We start from the raw sequence: 11,010 nt of genomic DNA, 5'->3' as shown, positions 1-11,010 counted from the left end.
GACCCTCATAACTCTTCCGTGGATTGCCATGAACGATGCGAATGGTCTAAACGTTGTAGTTTATGTGCTAACCTGGACGACGATGCATTCTCAGAGTATCGTCGGGTGGCTAGCAGGCGCAAGGTAGATAGAGATCGGAGAAATCCATCGGAAGGTCCATCGGAGCCGAAGTGTTCTAAATTAGATCGCCGAATAAAATCTGCAATATGTTCTAAATCCAAATCTCCTAAAGAAGATTTTCTGTGCTTCAACTGTTCTGACCCCATTCGTCTAGTTCTATTACTTTGGAAGATTCGTCACCTCCACGTATTGTTGTTTTGTCTACATCTGACATACAACCACGGCCATCCTTGTTGGTAGATGTGACTCAACGCCCTAATGGGTCGGAGGTGGCGACTACTCATACTATTACATCACAAGTGACAGTTACAGGCAGTGCGGCGCTTTCAACCAGAGCGGCGCTTACCTCGGGAGTGACGCTCTCATTAGGACAGTTATATACCGGCAGAGCGCTGCTTGTCACGGATCCCACGTGGCTACTCAGAGCGCCGCTCTCTTCCAGTGTGGCGCTTTGGATGGATTCGGCGCTTACTGCCAGTTGGCTTCCTGCCAGTTCGGCGCTTCCTATTCCGGTGCGGCGCTTCCTCCCGGTGCGGCGCTTCCTCCCGGTGCGACGCTTACCCCTGGTATTCCCGGTTCGGCGCTTCCTCCTGGTTCGGCGCTTAACCCTTGTTTTCCCGGTTCGGCGCTTCCTCCTGGCTCGGCGCTTAACCCTTGTTTTCCCAGTTCGGCGCTTCCTCCTGGTTCGGCGCTTAACCCTGGTATTCCTGGTTCCGTGTTTACTCCGGGTTCGGCGCTTCATGATGGTTTTGCGTTTCCTCCCAGTGGTCCTGGTTTGACGCTTGCATCTGGTTCGACGCTTCCTTATGGTGCTCCCAGTTCGGCGCTTCCTCCCAGGATTCCCGGTTTGGCACTCACAAATGTTGGTCTTGGCTCGGCGCTTGCTCATGGTATTCACGGTTTGGCACCCCTTCCTAGGACTCCTGGTGCGGCACTCACTCCCGGTCCGGCGCTTCATCCTGGTTCGGCGCTTCCACCTGGTTCGACGCTTGCTCCCGGTGTTCAGGGTTTGACGCTCCCTACTAGTTCGACGCTTCATCATGCTGCTTTTAATTCAGCGCTCGCTCACGGCCGTCCTGGTTCGGCGCTTATTCATAGTGTTATTGGATCAACGCTAACTCCAGGGATTCCTATTGCGAGTTTCACTCATGTACCACCTGGCTCAAAGCTTACTTATGGTGTTCCTGGTACGGTCTCAAGCTACTGGAGTGGTTCATGGTTCAACGCTTCCTCAGGTTTCAGCGTTTACCACACAAGTGCCATCATCTCATGTGGGCGTGACTCAATCAGCTGTATGTTCATCCTCGCTGCGTGACATACCTCATCTTCCCTCTGGGGCTGCTACAATTTCATCAGTTCCTTCTGCTACAGTTTCGACAGCGAGATCTGTTTTGCCGGTTTCCTGGAATCCAGTGTCTGAGGGGGCAACGTCTCAACCTATGGACTTTGATGCCTTTGTGTTGGCGGTAGCATCAGCTATACAGCATCAGGAGCCAGTGTCATCTCCTGTTACTCAGTCATCAGGGATTTCGACTACGCCAGTGGTGCCTGTGCAAGAGATTCTACGTTCAACAACGCCGTCTATGTCTTCAGGAAGTATGTCTCCTTCGGATGTGAGTGTGGATGCTGTTGACTCACCTCAGCTACTTATCTGGATTGCTGATAACCTCAAGTTACAGCGTAGTACTTCGAAGGATGACATTTTATCCAGTTTTGATATGAAGACTGGAGACTTTGGTTCTATCATGTTCCCTCCCTGACCGTGCATCACTCAGCTGACTGCTTCCCTGGATGAGGCTTTTGCTAGTTTGAGGAAGATTAAAGATGGTTTTGCTGCGCCTCGCTTCAACTTGGCATCGGCTCATGTACATGGATTGTCATCTATGATTGCCTCTCCTCCAGTAGATGATGATATCACGCTGTTGGGGACGAAACAGAGAGATTATTCGCCCTTTCTGGTCGAAGACCGTGAACTGATACATTTAGATGCATCCATAAGGAAGATTATGGCTCCATTGAACTTAATGTTGACAACTACTGAAGCGGTGGCCATGTCTGTCGCACATGCTACAACCCATCAGCAAGCATACATCCGAGTGGCTATGGTGTTATTGCAGGAACAATTCCAAACCATCCTAGATCTCTTGGCTCATTTCTTCTCCTATGTCACGGCTATGAGGCGTAGAGGACCGTTACAATTATCATCCTGGGAAGACAGATTCAGAACGGACCTGTTTCGCCCACCCTGGTCGGGCAATTCTCTGTTCAACGGGGCGATTAGGGAAGTAGCCGAAAGAGTAGGGAAGGATGCCCATCTACAAGTCTCGGTCGAATTGTTGAGGTTCCAGCGACTACAAGTGGAGCAATCAATGAGACAGCGACGACCAGCTCACTATGTCCCTACTAATCCGGACCTTCGCTCGGGTTCTACAGCTTCTTTTCCTGGGAGGGGTTCCTACGGAAGAGGACGATCGAGTCGCCAACGAAGAACTGCCACTGCTCCACGATCAACTTCCACTACCGACCAGCCCACCTCACAGAGACGTGATAGGCAATGACTTGTTGACATTGAAAGGCGACTGGGAACTTCCACCTCCAGTCGTACCCATTCAGATTTCCCCAGTAGGAGGCCGACTTGGTACCTATGCTCCCAATTGGACAATTTTGGGAGACCCTTACGTCCTGTCCATGTTAACCAAGGGATTCCAGTTACCAGTCATCGGGAAACCTCCGCTCACAATACTTCCGGATCACAGAACGTATCCCAAACAACAATCGGCTGTTCTGCGATCAACGATAGACACTTTACTCAAGAAACTTGCGATCGAATCCCTGGGTCTGGCCCGACCAATCCAGGGTTCTATTCTCCAATCTTTCTGGTGCCCAAGAAGGATTCGGACAAACTGAGATTAATCTTCAACATGAAGACTTTCAACGAGAAATTTCTGCAGCCCCCGCCTCATTTTCGCATGATATCGGTGGCACTCCTCAAGACAATTATCAAGCCGTGAGACTACATGGTCAGTTTGGATCTTCAGGATGCCTACCTCAACATCCCGATATTCCCGGCGCATCGCAAATTCCTTCGGTTCATCTTCGAGGACATCCACTATCAATGGCGTGTTCTCCCGTTTGGAATTTCTTCGGCCCCGTGGCTGTTTACACGGGTAACGAAGCCTATCACCAGTTTTCTTCATCGCAAGAGGACAGTGTTCGAAGCCTACATCGACGACTGCATTCAGGCACAGAACGATCATGCCCTTCTGGTTCGTCACATGCAGTTTGCGATACAGCTTCTTCGCCAATTAGGATGGTTAATCAATCTGCAGAAATTGGAACTAGTCCCAACGCGCCGACTTCAATTCATCGGAGCTGTTTTTGACACACAAGTCAACAGAATGTTTGTCCCAAGGGATCGTTTCTGCAGATACAGCAGTTGGTCTCCCTAGCTCTAGCGCAAGCCAGGACGCTCTGTCAATGGCAGGAACTCCTAGGCCTCTTGACGTCGGCTCAGGCGTTGACCCTCAGGGGTCAACTACAACTTCGTCCGTTACAGCTATTTCTAGCACCTTACATCAGAGTGGGGAATCCCGGTGCTTTGATCACTCTACCTTCGTCCTTATCTACAGTGGTGGATGATAGAATTGAATATCTGCAACAGAGTCTGTTTAGAGCCGTTTGTTCCATCTCACCACCTGTATGTGGATGCGTCGGAACACGGGTGGGGAGCTAACCTTCTCAATCTACAAGTGGCAGGGCTGTGGACTTCCAAAGATCATGCTTCTCACATCAATATTCTGGAGTTCAGGGCAGTGATTCTAGCAATCAGTCACTGGCAGGATGTTCTACAATCAACCTCTCTCATGGTCAGATCGGACAACGCAGCGGTGGTGTGGCATATCAACAGAATGGGGTCAACAGGGTCTCCACGGCTTCTACAGTGGACACAACGATTCTTCAACCTGGTGGATTCTCTCAAAATCTTGGTGCGGGCCAACCACATTCCGGGGGTGAAGAATGTCATCGCAGATGCTCTGTCTCGACCGAGTCGTCCCTCTCCAACGGAATGGAAATTACATCCCCAGGTGTTTCAGACTCTTTGCCTTCCAATGACGTTTCCAACAGTAGATCTCTTCGCCACGAGGTTCAATCATCAGCTACCTCGGTTTGTGTCACCAATACCGGACCTTCTAGCTTGGGACCTGGATGCTCTGGCCATTCCGTGGGAAGATCTGAATGCTTACGCGTTTCCGCCAGTGGCCCTTCTTCCTCGCATTCTGGTGAAATTGTGTGCAACTCGAAGGATAACTCTGCTTTTGGTTGCGCCCTACTGGCCGGCCAGAAGTTGGTTCATAAATCTTCAAGACTTAGCCGAACCAGATCCCGTGCCACTCCCCAATTGACCCGATCTATTGGTTCATCCACACTCCGATCAACTCCATTGGTCTCCGCTGACACATCTACATTAATCATTAACGGCTAAGGGTTATTCTTTACGTGTCGCAACTGCCATCACTACAGCTCATCGTTCTTCTACCAGGTCACTCTACGATGACAAGTGGAAAAGTTTTGAAGCTTATTGCAGGAAGAAGGGCATCTTGTCTCCTACTACGGCATCCCCGCAGATGGTGGCAGAATATCTTCAACATCTCCGGACCTCCAGGAAACTTAAAGGATCAACTTTATCTACCTATCTGGCTGCTCTTAACACAATTATTGCTACAGCCTCGAGTGTGAAGATTTCCACTGTTCCTGAACTCCAGTCTCTCCTAAGGTCTTTCAAATTGGCTGATCAATCCCAGAAGTTCCGGCCTCCAGCTTGGGATCTCTCTGTTGTACTTGCTCATGTCAGTTCGGCTGAATATGAACCTTTGAAGGATAAAGACTATGAACTCCTTCAAGACCTTCTTTCTCTTGGCCTTGGCTACAGCGGCCCGTATCTCTGAGTTGCATGCTCTGGATGTGTCTCGAGTACGATTTGAAAAGACTAGACATGCGAAAGTTTTCCTTGGTCTGCGGTGGGATTTCCTGGCCAAGAATCAGTTACCAGGACAACTGGATCGCATCTTTACGATCCCACCATTGTCTACCATCTTGGGACCAGAAGACACGGAAGATCTTTCCTTATGCCCAGTTCGAGCATTGAGGATTTATCTAGCTGCCTCGCAGGATCGTCGAGGACTACGTAAGAGACTGTTCATCCCTATATCTACTGCCTCGACTTCGGAAGTCTCCCGTACTACCTTGGCTTTTTGGATGAGAACTACGATCCTGCATGCCTATACCTTTGTTAACCTTCCTCCGCCAGCAATGGCCAAGCCTCATGAGACCCAAGCTCTTGCGTCAACCATGGCTCTTCACAGGAACTGTTCCCTTCAGTCCATCATGGAGGGCTGTTTTTGGAAATCTCCTCACACTACCTACGGGACCTCTCACTGACAGATGTGGAAGGACTACATCAATTCGGCCCCTTGGTTCTGGCACAGCAACTGTCTTCGGCCCGTGCTCGCAGATAAAGCAATCCTTCTTCGGTCGGTTCTGCTCTGTACATAATAAAAGATATCGATGTTATCCTTATCTTGGTACTTTTTTGACCTGGGTCTAGACCCTTCTCACCTACAGAACTAGGACGTGTTGGTACTGTCACACCATGGCGAGAAGACTATGAGACAAGTCCTGTACTACATGTAGAGAAGGTTGACATTCCGCTTACTGACCTCTACTCTTTGAGCAGTCACGTCAGTGAAGTGTTGATCCCGATTACCTGTATGGTTTACAAAGCGTTCTGCTCCTAAGTCCTTTCTCACCTTTGGTAAGTTAGGGAGATTGGTACTGAACATTAAACTAGTTGAGCAACCGGGCTATTCCTTCTTTCACCACCTTCCAGCGTGTGTCTGTGGGGGGATAGTTTCGAAGCAGGGACTGTCCAGATTAAGGTCCTGGACTTAAATTCATTGGGGTCACCTGATAAATCGCGGGGTAGCGGGGCCTACTTGCCAAACTGCGTCCTTTTGCTTGTCAAAAGTTGCGGCTGAAAACCACATTAACTCGGGAGCGCCCACTCCTTAGAGTTTTTGTGCTGTGTAAGCCAAGGGGTTACCTGAAAAAAAACACACAAAAACAACAAAAAAACCATCTCAAGTTTGGAGTTTGCATATCGGGAGTTGGTGCTTTCTCCTGGCCTCCTTGAGTTATGCGTTTTCCTGGTGGTAGTAGTAACCGGGTAATCTGCAACCCGCCTACCAACCGTGGGATTATGCATACCGTGAGATAGGATAAGTTTAAAAATTTGAAAATTTTATAATAAATTGTATATTTATATACTTGTCCTATCTCACGCGTTAGAGCCCACCCGACCTACCCCACATCACAGATTACTGGAAGCTCCAAGACGAGAATGACAAGTAGAGGTGGTCATGTGATCGTTTAGGCGAGCCGCACGCTTTGATGGATGATTGACAGGCATTGATGTCGGGGTGCAGGCAGAGGTCAGGTCGGGTCAGAGGCCAGTTAGATTTGACTCAACTTAGCTGACAGCACGTTTCCACACATGGTCGTAGAAGAGAGAGATGGTGCATACCGTGAGATAGGATAAGTATATAAATATACAATTTATTATAAAATTTTCAATTCTTTGGTAAACATTGATGTATGAATTGTAGGAAGGAATGATAACTGTATTTTTAATAACATTTTTCCAAATATCAGGTCAGATTTGAAGTAGATAGTTATAGTCTAATTGTGTCCCTCTTATATTGTATTGTATCTTTAACTTATCAAAAGGCATAAATCCATGCTCATCACATACATCTTTTACTGTCAATAAACCCTTATCCGCCCAGTTTCTAATATAAGTGTTTTTATGATTATGATTAAGCCATAACGGTTGTGCAAGAATGTGATCAGTATTGTCAGAATCAGCATTAACCTTTTTGCAATAATTGGTCCATGCTTTTAAACATCTTTCCAATAAGGGTTTTCAATGTTAAGTATTTTGTGAATATTTGCTCCATACTTGAAGATATCATTATAAGGTATATTAAAAGGATTATTGTCGGATGATTTTTTACAGTAATTATTGTCTAAGAGTGGATAATTTTAGAGCTTCAATAAATGTTTTTATATCAACCATACCCAGTCCCCCTTCAGCCTTTAATCTTTTCATTGTGATTCTTTTTTATTTTATCATTATTACCATTCCAAATGAATTTGAAAATATCTTTTCAAGAAACTTGCTAAAAGCCATCTGGGGATTAGGCAATGAGCTTAAAATATGTACTACTTTTGAGAGGGCTAATGTTTTATGACAGTAACCTTTCTTATCAATGTTCCCAAGGTTATATGATCAAGCTGGAGTGTGTCAAATATGTTTTATTTAAACATCGATTTCAAATAGGAATACGCACACACACACACACACACACACACACACACACACACACACACACACACACACACACCCCACAAAATTATGACAGGGTCATAGGTAAATTTCTAATAACAAAAAATTACACTCGACTGATTTTTATGTCACTGGATGAACATTGGTTGATGGTAACTTAGTGGTAAATAAAATTAACACGTTCATGGTCAGCACAGGTATGGATGGTATATAGTGCCTAAATGCAAGAGGTAATTCGTTTAGAGTGTGTGATGAAGCATTTGTTGATATTTAGCAATTTCTAGAGCCAACAAAGAAACAGTACATTTTTAACCATTTACAATGATCCACTCTTATATGAACCCATGAAGATACGGGTTAGAGTTGATCTTCAGTAACCCATGCTTGTCGTAAGAGGCGACTAACAGGATCAGGTGGTCAGGTTTGCTGACTTGGTTGACACGTCATCTTGTCCCAATTGGGTAGATCGATGCTCATGCTGTTGATCACTAGGTTTCCTTGTACAAACTCGATTATTCAGAGACCGCTGCCATATAGCTGGAATAGTGCTGAGTGTGGCGTAAAACTTAACTCACCTACTCACTCTTATATGTACCCTGAAATGAAAACATTGCTGATGCCTGGATTTGTACCAAAATAGGTAAAATATCATATTTTTTCACATGTATTGTCCTAACAGACTCATTGCCAGATGCAAAAGAAGGAGAAACCCATGACAAAAAGGTTATTACAATTTGAGACACTTTTAAGAAATATTATAATGGTAAGCATTCCTTTATGCTAAAGGAACATGTTTGCACTTGGTCATAAATAATTTTACTTTTCAGGAAGGGGAGAACAGACTCCAAACAAGAGTAGATCTGATGACACCAAGATAGGTATTAGCTGATGGGTATAGTATATGGGACTAATAAACTCAAGATGAATCATAATTTGGTATGCAAATGCTAAGTATGAGGTTGTGTCAGTTTCTCATTTGGCTTCAGATATGGCATTTTCTCACGTCATTCATTTTTCTGAAATGGTTTATTGTCTCAGTTGATAAATGCTACATTTGTACCTACATTGAAGAATATTTGTGATACTCATGAAAATGTGTATGTGGGGGGGATACTAGAAGGTACAAACTGTAAAAGAACTGGAGCTATAGGTCTCATTTTGTGATCTTGAAATGTTGAACAAGAAGGGCAGCTAACTGCATATCTATTGCACTGTCTCAAAACCACCAAAATGAGATCAGTCTTGAAACATTTGTAAAAGAAACATGAATGTTTTGTTTTGTAACAGTGTAATGATGCAACATGTTACATCTTGGTGCAGAGTAGAAAAAAGTGTATATGTAATGTCCGTTTAAGGGAACGTTCATTATTTATGGCTTTTGTTACATTGGTTTTTTTAATTTGTTTTTTTATGTGTGTGTTTGTGTGTGTTGTGTGTTGTATGTTTATGTATGTATGTTTGTGTTTGTTTGTTTGTTTACTGTGCGTTTAAGGGAACGTTCATTATTTATGGCTTGTATGTATGTATGTATGTATGTATGTATGTATGTATGTATGTATGTATGTATGTATGTATGTATGTATGTATGTATGTATGTATGTATGTATGTATGTATGTATGTATGCATGCATTCATTCATTCATTTATACCCCTGTGCATTAATTAGGAACCACCCTATTTTGAAAATAAGATGTGATGCTTCAGAAAAGTTAGGGTATAGCCATCAATTTAATCAACCTGTAGTTAAAAAAGCTTTATCCACTGACAGTTTTACAGATACCATAACCTTTTCTATTCTTTATGAAAGAATATGTTGATTAAAATGTGATTGGACTGAAATTTTACCCAAAATAATTATTCCTCTCCTGCTCAAACTACACAATTAAATTACGTTTTGACTAAGAATAACAATTCTGTTATATACCAAGATGACATTTACACATCAAGTAAGCTTTAATTACGCATAATCAGGAAGAACCCGAATGTCAAAGATTCAGACATTTTTCCAACAATTCAGATTCTTGAATTGACAAAACTGAAAAAGGCCACATTAATAAGATTTTGGAATAAATGTTTTATGATTTGGAGTTTATTGTAATGAATAAACACTTCCCCTTGCTGGATACTGATAATTACAGCTAAAATCTGTTTGTTTTGTTTGTAAAGCAACTTTTAATGCATTTTAAAATTTAATTTTTAGTTTGACTGTAACTTTTCCTAAATCTTAGTTTACAAACTTTCATCCATTCACAATAAATAACGAATGTATAGGTCACACAACAATCATTTATTACTTTCACTTTGCAAAACACCTGTTTTTAATATGGGCAATTATCCTAATCAAAATTCAATGATGTTTTCGTTTTTGAAATGTTAAATGCTTTCTCTATCAAATCATAAAGGTTATTTTTTGGAAAGAGTTGAGAATTTTATTTCAGACAAAATTAATTGGTAGAAATAGAGGGTGGTGCTTGTTTTATGCACAGATGTTTATTTATTTATTTATTTATTTATTTTGATTGACTGATTGATTGATTAATTTCACTCTTTTGAGGGGTGGGGGTGGTGATGATTTTAAGGGGAGGGGTCACCCGTTTTCTTCTGGGAGGTAGGGGTAGTCGTGAATTTTGTACACATGTACCCGGGCGGGGCAGCAATTTTGTACATAATTATATTTAAATTATAAATATACAAATTAATGTGAAGGCGAGGGAGGGGAGGGGGGGCATAATTGTATTTGTACATGGGAGGAGGGTCACTTCCTTTGTACATAAATTTTAAGTTACTCAGATTGTACATGCTTCTCCATAAAAATCATCAAACTCCTCTCCCCCCTTCCCCTTGTGATTTTTGTTGGACTTAAGTTTGTACTGCCAAAAGAAAATTAGCTTGCTAATGCTATTATTATCTCATTGAAACTGACTGTTGCTATTTTTTAACAAGCATAAAACATTAACTGAGTTAATGTATCTCGGTTGATGTATAACACAGCTTCCCAAATATGACCAGATATTGTGATGCAGGTACATGATATACAAGTATGGTAGTTCACCGTGACCAAGCATTCGTTCACAATGGTACAAGAATCTTATCAAAACATCACACTTATAAAATAAAAGAAGTTATCCATAAAAAATTGTTCAATATAAATAAAAACACTTCTATCTTTTTGTACTTCAGAGCAGCCACATATTACCTCGAGAGGTTAACCGGAACCAAGTACCAGGAAGAGGTGTCCCCATCATTGTAGATGACAAGTGATGACAGTTATCTTGATGGACTACAGGAATGATTCAAGTGCATTCATTATGCAGTTTACTGATTTGTTTGATGTATTTTGATAATTGTTCTGGCATTCTGATGTCAGCTGAGTAACACCTCCATAATGGAGACAAATTAAGGAACTTCTGTTTTGAAGCAGTAAAATAGTCTCAGCAAGAATTTGTATTTATTTTGCCAGCAGAACAGAAGTTTCCATTAATTTTCCC

The sequence above is a fragment of the Haliotis rubra genome, unplaced genomic scaffold, assembly GCF_003918875.1.
Source record: "Haliotis rubra isolate DU_JTF1 unplaced genomic scaffold, ASM391887v1 Scf1232, whole genome shotgun sequence".
Lineage (NCBI taxonomy): Eukaryota > Metazoa > Mollusca > Gastropoda > Lepetellida > Haliotidae > Haliotis > Haliotis rubra.
This window is presented reverse-complemented; position numbering follows the sequence as displayed.